The sequence below is a fragment of the Hypanus sabinus genome, chromosome 16 (genome assembly GCF_030144855.1).
Source record: "Hypanus sabinus isolate sHypSab1 chromosome 16, sHypSab1.hap1, whole genome shotgun sequence".
Taxonomy (NCBI): domain Eukaryota; kingdom Metazoa; phylum Chordata; class Chondrichthyes; order Myliobatiformes; family Dasyatidae; genus Hypanus; species Hypanus sabinus.
Window position 1 is genome coordinate 19,699,286 of NC_082721.1, and position 9,293 is coordinate 19,708,578.

The following is a 9,293-nucleotide window of genomic DNA, read 5'->3' on the forward strand; positions in this document are numbered from 1 at the left end:
ATCTAATGGAGAGTTAGTTAAAGATTAAAGATCTTTAAAATTTAACTTTATTTGGCACAGGTGTATTGAAATGTACAGTGAAATGGGTCGTTTGCGTCGAATCTGCGAAGATGGGGCAGCCTTTAAGTGCTGCCATGCTTCCAGCACCAACACTGCGTGCCCGAAACTGACTAACCCTGATCATAATGTCTTTGGAATGTGTGAGAGGAAACTGGAGTATGTTGAGGAATTGCAAGTCACGGAGAGGTCATAACTCCTAACAGGCAGCGGTTGGAATTGAACCACTCATCTACTGTGCCACCCTTTTCAAGTTTTAAGCGATGGAACCAATGGCCTCTGTCGGTGTTGCATTATTCTACAATTCTCCGATGAACCAGGCTCCAAATGGGAACTGCTGTCTGGTTTATGGGAATGCCAGATCTGCCTTCTCTGCCAAAGAGTAGGGATGGCAGAATTTAGAACATAGAACATTACAGCATAGAAACAGGGCTTTTGGCCCTTCTTGGCTGTGCCGAACCATTTTTCTGCCGAGTCCCACTGACCTGCAGCTGGGCCAAATCCTTCCATACATCTCTCATCCATGTACCTGTCCAAGATTTTCTTAAATGTTAAAAGTGAGCCGACATATACCACTTCATCTGGCAGCTCATTCCACACTCCCACCACTCTCTGTGTGAAGAAGCCCCCCCTAATGTTCCCTTTTAAGCTTTCCCCCCTTCACCCTTAACCCACGTCCTCTGGTTTTTTTTCTCCTCTAGCCTCAGTGGAAAAAGTCTGCTTGCATTCACTCTATCTATATCCATCATAATTTTCTATACCTTTATCAAGTCTCTTCTACACTCATTCTTCTACGCTTCAGGGAATAAAGTCCTAACCTATTCAACCTTTCTCTGTTACTCAGTTTCTCAAGTCCCAGCAACTTCCTTGTAAACCTTCTCTGCACTCTTTCAACCTTATTAATATCCTTCCTGTAATTTGGTGACCAAATTCAGCCTCACCAATTTAAATTTGTTCCACAGCACTGATATTGAAATGGGCTTTCTTTCCAAATCATGCTTCCTCATCCTGACCTCAACCATCCTTCCACATGCATCACAAAGTTATAGATTCCGATTGAGAATCCAAGGCGATCAGTCATTGGATGTGGCAGGGTGTTGTAAAGGCCAAAGATAGTGGTAGGTGGAATTCAGTGTCAGTTGGTGAGGTGTGCATATGTTGTTAAATAGTAGAATATTGGTCTGGAGATTTTGGTCAATGATGAACCAAGAATGTTGACCTCAATGAAAACTCACAATGATGTAGCGATTTCTAAGGGAAAGACTTGCCCTTTTCCAAAGTTGGTTACCATGGCGAACACTTCAGTTGGATCCCCAACAACCAGCACCTTTGAGATCTTCAAGTTAATCACACTAGTTTATTCTCTAAGAAAGCAAATCAGGAAGGATAATACACCATTATTACTGAAGATTTTAAGGAGATGTCAACAAAAAGGTTGGAACACATCACAAGTAATGAAGACAGAATCCGAAATAACATAAACTTCTTTTGTTTTTGTTTTGAAACCTTTTAATTATAAGAATTACATTTAGTAGTGTCCTCAACATGGCGACATGTGAATGCTGCAGCAACAGAGGTCATGAGGGTCTATCATCCTTCTCCCCAGCATCAGCCTGAGTCCACTCCCTTCTTTGAATGGGTGTCATATTCTGCCTCAGAATGTTGGTTATCCACATCCGCCCATGCATTTTGCTGTTTAGGCAAAGTTTGATCAACAAACTATATTTGCAAAACAAATGAAAACTTGAGACACAAACCTGGCTTAAAGCTTGGGCCCTCTGCAATGCAGACTGGTCACATAGATGGAGCAAACGCAACCCCCACCTCGAATCCTCAGTCCGGACGAAGGGTCTCGGCCCGAAACGTCGACAGCGCTTCTCCCTACAGATGCTGCCTGGCCTGCTGCGTTCCACCAGCATTTTTGTGTGTGTTGCTTGGATTTCCAGCATCTGCAGATTTCCTCATGTTTGCTTTAAAAACCCCACCTCTAATGCTGCTTCATCCACATCCTGATCTTTAACCAGCATCTTTCAAATGGTTGTCACCTACGATATGTCCCTGTAAGAGAGGCAGAAGGGAAGAGCATGAGGAAACTGAAGGATGGCTTCAGTTCGTCACTCCAACAGGCTTCAGTGTGACAACACAAAGGACCATGGGTAATCACTCAGCAATGTTAAACAGCCAAGGTTTGCAGAGGAAAGGAAAGGAGGAAATGGCCAGCTTCAAAGTTCAAAGTAAGTTTACTATCATAGTACATACTGTATTTGTCACTATTTACTACCTTGGGATTCATTTCTTGCAGGCATTCACAGTAGAACAAAGATATACAATAGAATCAATGAGAAGCTATACATAAACAAAGACTGAAAAACATAGGGAAGATTGCCTTATCTTAAAATGAACCTATCTCTAAACAGTATTGCATTAAAAAGAGAAAGTGTACAAGGATCTTTCAAAAATGCTTGAGATTTGTTTTTGATATACAAAATAAAATGAGGATCAAGGGGAAGAAATGAGAATTCATGGCAACAAGGTACTTGTAACTTTGATTTGACAAGGAATAGATTAAAAGGAGACTGTTTATTCATGTGAGGGAAGGATGAAATTGCGCCAAGAGAGATTTTCCCTCATCCTTCAGGGACTGGTGTTGCACTCCAGTCATAAATTATCAGGGAAATTTTGAATTATATCACGTGGGACTGTATTTTCCATAATGGGTCTTCAACAGCTGCAGATCCTTTCACAATCTTCTTCAGATTTCTGTCGGAGCTGTCAATGCGACCAACTAAAAAGTAGACAAACTTTCAAGCTGTTGCTGAAACTTACAGTTCATGTTTTCTTTTCATAGATTCATGGAATCTCAGAGTCTTTACAGCATTAAAGGAGTAATGTTGAGACTGAATATACTGGAATTAAATATCCTTTGGGAAAAGCATATCTGTCATCCTTACTCGGTCTGGCCTACGCGTGACTCGACCACAAAATGATGTGGTTGAATCTTAAGTGTCCTGACAGTTATTAGTTTAAGAGTAATTAAAGATGGCCAATAAATGTTACCCTTTTGGTGACATTATACCAATATCTTCCATGTGAATTAAGAAGGAACTGAGATAATGCGTCAGAGGAAACTGTACAGTGCTGGTTGGGAGTGAACCACTTGGGCCCCAATTTGCTGAAGAATATGGCAGAGCATCTTTAAAGCAGGCTAATGCCAAGTTTAATATGCTTCTGTGGACCCCAAAGCTTTTTTAAAAAATGCAGTATTTTTGATGGTTATCAAAGTGAAGAGGCAAATCTCTACTAGGTTTCCCTGACAATGGGAAGCTGGCAAATAAAGACTTTGATGCAGTGAGTGTGAACAGCAGAATATCATTGACCCACTATTCTGATTCTCTTTTTTGTACTGTACCTGTATATATACATACAATCAGTTGCTCTTTACTGGGCACACCAGGACTCCTGCTCATTAATGCAAATATCTTATAAGCCAATCATGTGCCAGCAACTCAATGCATAAAAGCGAGCAGACATGGTCAAGAGGTTCAATTGTTGTTCAGACTAAAAATCAGAATGAAGAAGAAATGTGATCAAAGTGACTTTGACCATGGAATGATTGTTGGTGCTGGACAGGGTGGTTTGAGTATCTCGGGAACTGCTGATCTCCTGGGATTTCCACACACAACAGTCTCTAGAGCTTACAGAGAATAGTGCGGAAAACAAAAAAAAAAGTACATCCAGTGAGCAGCAGTTCTGTCGGCAAAAATGCTTCGTTAATGAGAGAGGTCAGAGGAGAATGGTCAGATTGGCTCAAGCTGACAGGAAGGCAATAGTAACTAAAATAAGCACGTGTTACACAATGGTGTTCAGAAGAGCATCTCTGAAGGCAAAGCACTTTCAATCTTGAAGTAAATGGGGTACAGCAACAGAAGATCACACCAGGTTCCACTCCTGTACCTAATAAAGTGACCACTGAGTGTGCATCCATAATTAGAATGATGGCACCTAACAGCGACTCCTTTGCTTGCATCTTTGGAAACAGTTCTATTTCCATCTTTAATATCTCTTTTTTTCTTTTCAGGGTTCTTTTGAAGACCCTGATCTCAAGTTACACACTGACTTCGGTTCTTTGCAGGAATAGGACCTGCTCTTAGGGCCTCACAACTGGCCATTTTTTGATATGTCACGGACGCGGCCTAGAAGGCTAATGTGCCTTCAGGGTGATGGTTTCTGTGGCTCTGGAGGTGGGCAGATTTGAGGCCAGTGCCGCTGCAGAAAACTGACGTATCGTGGGAGTACACAGAAGATCAAAAGCAGGGAGCTGGCTGCTGGCTGTGTGCTCAGAGACCTGAGATGTTTGGGCACGGAGCTCAGAAAAAGTGACGCGACGGACTTTTCATGTCATCGGTCAGTGGGTTGTTTTGTTATGTCTCCCTTCTCCCTGTGAAACGGGGACACCTCTTTTTCCCTTATTAGGGAGAGAGAGAGCCTGTGGTATGTCGAATTACCAGCTGAACAAGTAGTCTCTGGGGTACTACATGTCTGTGTCTTTATTGATGCTTTGCTGCACGCTGGAGTACTCTGTGGAGGGTGCAGATGCTTTTATGCTGGTGGGGTATGGGGGTCGTTGCTTTGGTGCTGCTTATGCATGGGATGGAGGAGCTGGGGGGCTTTGGGGATCTAACATTTAACTGTCATTCATTCTTTGGGGCAGTCCTCTGTTTTTGTGGATGTTTGCAAAGAAACAGAATTTCAGGATGTATGTATATTGTATACATTTTTCTGTCATTAAATTGAACCTGTGGAACTATTGAACACAGTACTGTGCAAGGTAGAGTGGAGAATGAGTTTGGAAAACTGGCGGGAGCAAAGGATGTTGGGAATGGTGAGGGTGGATTGCCACAGGAGGGGTGTGGTTCAGGTGGCAGAGATGGAGTGCTAGCAGCAGGGGATGGCATGAGTACAGACACACCCAGCCCTGAGACCAGGCATGGTCATTTGATTCCAAACAATTGATTTATTGATCATTTCAGAATGTCTCTCTGGTGCTTCCTACTCCCTCCACACTCCCTTCCTCTTTTCCCAATCATTATTTCCCACTTCCTGCCCCCTTCTTCACATGTTCTACTAGTCTGTTGTCACCAGTACAATCTTCAATGCGGTGGTGTGCTGGGACAATGACATCAACGCGGGTGATGCCAACAGGCTCAATAAACTGATTAGAAAGGCTGGCTCTGTTATAGGAGTCAAACTGGACACACTGAGGCTGTGGTAGAACAAAGGACTCTACGGAAAATCCGGACAATTCTGGACAATATTTCTCACACTCTGCATGCCATCTTGGCTGAACAGAAGAACACTTTTAGTAATAGACTAAGACAATTGTGCTGTTCCAAAGAGTGTTACACAAGGTCATCTTTACCCTTGGCTGTTATGCTCAATTATGAGTCATCCTCCAGCTGGAGAAGTGATGACCCCTCCTGTTAGACTGTTTGAGGTAACATTTTTTATTCTTTCTTAGTTCTCCTCTAACATTTGTATATTTGTATATCTGTGTGTTTGTAATGCGACTGTGACACTGTAATTTCCTTTGGGATCAATAAGGTATCTATCTACCTATCTTCCCACTCTCAGTCCACAATAGAGCCCCATATCAGAATCAGATTTATTATCACTCACATATGGCATGAAATTTGTTTCTTTTTGTGGCAAAGACACTTCTCATTTCTATCTGCCAAAGACATTTGCACAGTACTGTATGTATATGTATATTTAAATATACTATAAAGTACAATAATACATAGTATAATTTTATGTGTCATGCTGTAATGCTACCACAAACAATGTATGTCACAACATTTGCCAGTGTTAATAAACCTGATTCCAATTCTACTCTTGCAATAAGGAGGGAGCTGGACATTGATAGGCTGGATAGGGCAATTGGCCAAACAGCCTTTTTGCAGATGCTGCTCTCGACAACCAGGGATCTGTTCACTGACATCCAGGGATGGAGGAATGGATAATGGTGATTCCTTTGACATGAAGCATTACAAAATCCGCTTTGTTTTTAACCATAAATAGATCCATAATTTAGTTACGTGTGGTGTCAAGGCATGGCAATCCTCCTGTCATCCCCTCCTCTTTTCAGCCCTACTCGACACAAGTTTTTGATGCATTCATGCACATGCAGTTACAAATTTGTTTTTGAATTATATTTTCAGTGAGTGTTATAAGACCCTGGGTGCCAGTAAAATGTGATAGATATCTTCACTTGTGGGACTGACCAAAACTCAGCAGCAGTTTCACTGCCTGCACGTTACCTGATCTGCACTCTGAACCGATTTATCTACTGGCCTTGACATAACCTGTTTAAAACGTGCACTGGCCAGACACTTTCCCAGTAATCTATTGCACGTTTCCCTGATAAATTCATCGCTATGCCTTAGCTGGTGAAGTTTTGGCTGCTGACGGAGGAGTCACAAGAGGCCTCAGAATAGTTGGGGGAGAGGAATAATCCTGCCCTGCTCCCCATCCCAAACTGGTGATTCTGCTTGGAGTATGGACAGGATCAAAACTTGCCATCACACCTTACACAGTGGTTCATATTCATCGGCACTGAGGAAGAATCTCTGTTGGAGTGGAGTGCAAGAGCATAAGCTGGTGCCCAGCAGACTGGCACTATGAGACAACAAAACCGCTTGGGCATTTCAGTTGCACTTTTCCCCTCGAGTCAGCACTTTGTGGGCCCAATTCCCATTGCAAGGAAATGAAAACAACACCTCTGCTGCCACAGGAGTGAGTGCTGAGGGAGTGCAGTATTGCGGACGGTGTCATCCCTGACATGGATGTGACTTATCAAATGGTGAAAGGCCTTGATAGAGTGGATATGGAGAGAGAGTGGGAGAGTCTAAAACCAGAGGACACAGCCACAGAATAGAGGGCGGGGTGTCCTTTTAGAACGGAGATGAGGAGAATTTTCCTTAGCCAGAGAGTGGTGAATCTGTGGAATTTATTGATACAGGCAACTGTGGAGGCCGTCTTTATGCATATTTAAGGCAGAGGTTGATATATTCTTGATTGGTCAGAGCATGAAGAGAAACAGGGGCAAAGCAGGAGATTGGGGCTGAGAGGAAAAATGGATCAGCCATGATGAAATGGCAGAGCAGGCTTGATGGGCCAAATGGCCTAACTCTGCTCCTATATCTTATGGTCTTAATGAATATAAAAGTGACAATGTGACATTATAAAGTTATGAGGGGTGTAGACAGGGCTAACGCAAGCTGGCTTTCTCCACTGAGGTTGGCTGAGGTTAGAACTAGAGGTCGTGGGTTAAGGGTGAAAGGTGAAATGCTTAAGGGGAACATGAGGGGAAACTTCTTCGCTTAGTGGGAGGGACAAGCTGCCAGAGGTAGTGGTGGATGTGGGTTCCATTTCAACATTTAAGAGAAGTTTGCTTAGGTACGTGGATGGAGGGGCATAGAGGACTATGAGCCAGGTGCAGGTTGATGGGACTAGGCAGAATAATAGTTTAACATGGACTAAATGGGCAGGGGAGGAGTGAAAGGCCTGTTTCTGTGCTGTAGTGTTCCATGACTCTGACTCGAAACAGCGACACTGCCTGTCCTCTCAGCTGGACAAAAATGATTCCCTGGGATGACTTTGAGGAAGAGCTGGGGACCTGCCTACGAATTTATCTCTAAGTAATCTCTTGTCAAGCATCATTAGAATAAATTATCTGGTCGTTCCTCAAAATGAGCTCTCTGTTTGTGGGAGCTTACTGTGCACAGATTGACTGCTGTGCTTCTTTCATTAGAGAAATAACTAATCAAAATTGCGTAATTGGTTAGAGTTTATGCTGTATATTCAGAGATTGTGTGAGATGCTTTGTCTGAAGACTGGAAAAATGTGGAGGAAATTTATGTTTGCAGTCTTGGTCTTCTAGTCATATCTTGGGCATAATTTAATAATGTAGGCATTGACTCAGTGGAGATGCACCCATCACCATTTACAGCACTTAGGTTCCAACAAAGAATGATTTGTAGGCTGTATATTAATTTCAGGGTTTGCACGACAAGTGATAAATCACTTGTGCTTAGCTCTTGTAATTTATGACATAATACAAAGCTCTCAATGAGATTACAGCTGCCTAATCCTATTCTCTTTATTCTGTGGTTAGTGATTAGTAATTTATTTTACCACCCGATGGAGATCAAAGGTGATAACTCACATATGTGTAATGTCACTTAGTGATAGCTGCCATAGCTTTCTGAACTCTTTTTAAAGAAACACTGGTGATTGCGTTGTAGCTGAGGTACTGTAGGTATGGCTGAGCTGACTACCAGAGCAATAGCATGCGTGATAGATCTCTTCCCACCACCACCCTCCCCTGCCAGATCCAGCAGTCCCTGGGGTACTGGTATCATCCTTTCTTGGTGTTGGTCCCTCAACACCAGCTCCATAGCAAAGAAAGCCCAGCAGCATCTCTACTTTCTGCGAAGGCTGAGGAAAGTCCATCTCCTACCCTCCCATCCTCATCACATTCTACAGGGGTTGTATTGAGAGCATCCTGAGCAGCTGCATCACTGCCTGGTTTGGAAATTGCACCATCTCAGATCGCAAGACCCTGCAGCGGATAGTGAGGTCAGCTGAGAAGATCATTGGGATCTCTCTTCCCGCCATCACGGACATTTACACTACACGCTGCAAACAGCATTATGAAGGCCTCCATGCACCCCTCATACAACCTCTTATCCCTCCTGGTGTCTGGGAAAAGGCTCCGAAGCATTCGGGCTCTCACGACCAGACTATGTAACAGTTTCGTCCCCCAAGCTATCAGACTCCTCAATACCCAGCGCCTGGCCTGACACCTTGCCTTATTGTCCTGTTTATTATTTATTGTAATGCCTGCACTGTTTTGTGCACTTTATGCAGTCCTGGGTAGGTCTGTAGTCTAGTGTAGTTGTTGTGTGTTCTTTTCTTTTTCTCTGTGTTGTTTTTTACGTGGTTCAGTTTAGTTTTTGTACTGTGTCATGTAACACCATGGTCCTGAAAAACATTGTCTATTTTTACTATGTACTGTACCAGCAGTTATGGTCGAAATGACAATGACTTGACTTGGTGGAGATGCTCATGAGTTCCTGAGGTGCCAAGAGCGATGGTCACTGGCATCTAGCCATCTGGCTTTTAGCTCCTAGTATAAGGTCAAGGGGATGGTTCCAGTTAAAGACTGATCGAATCGG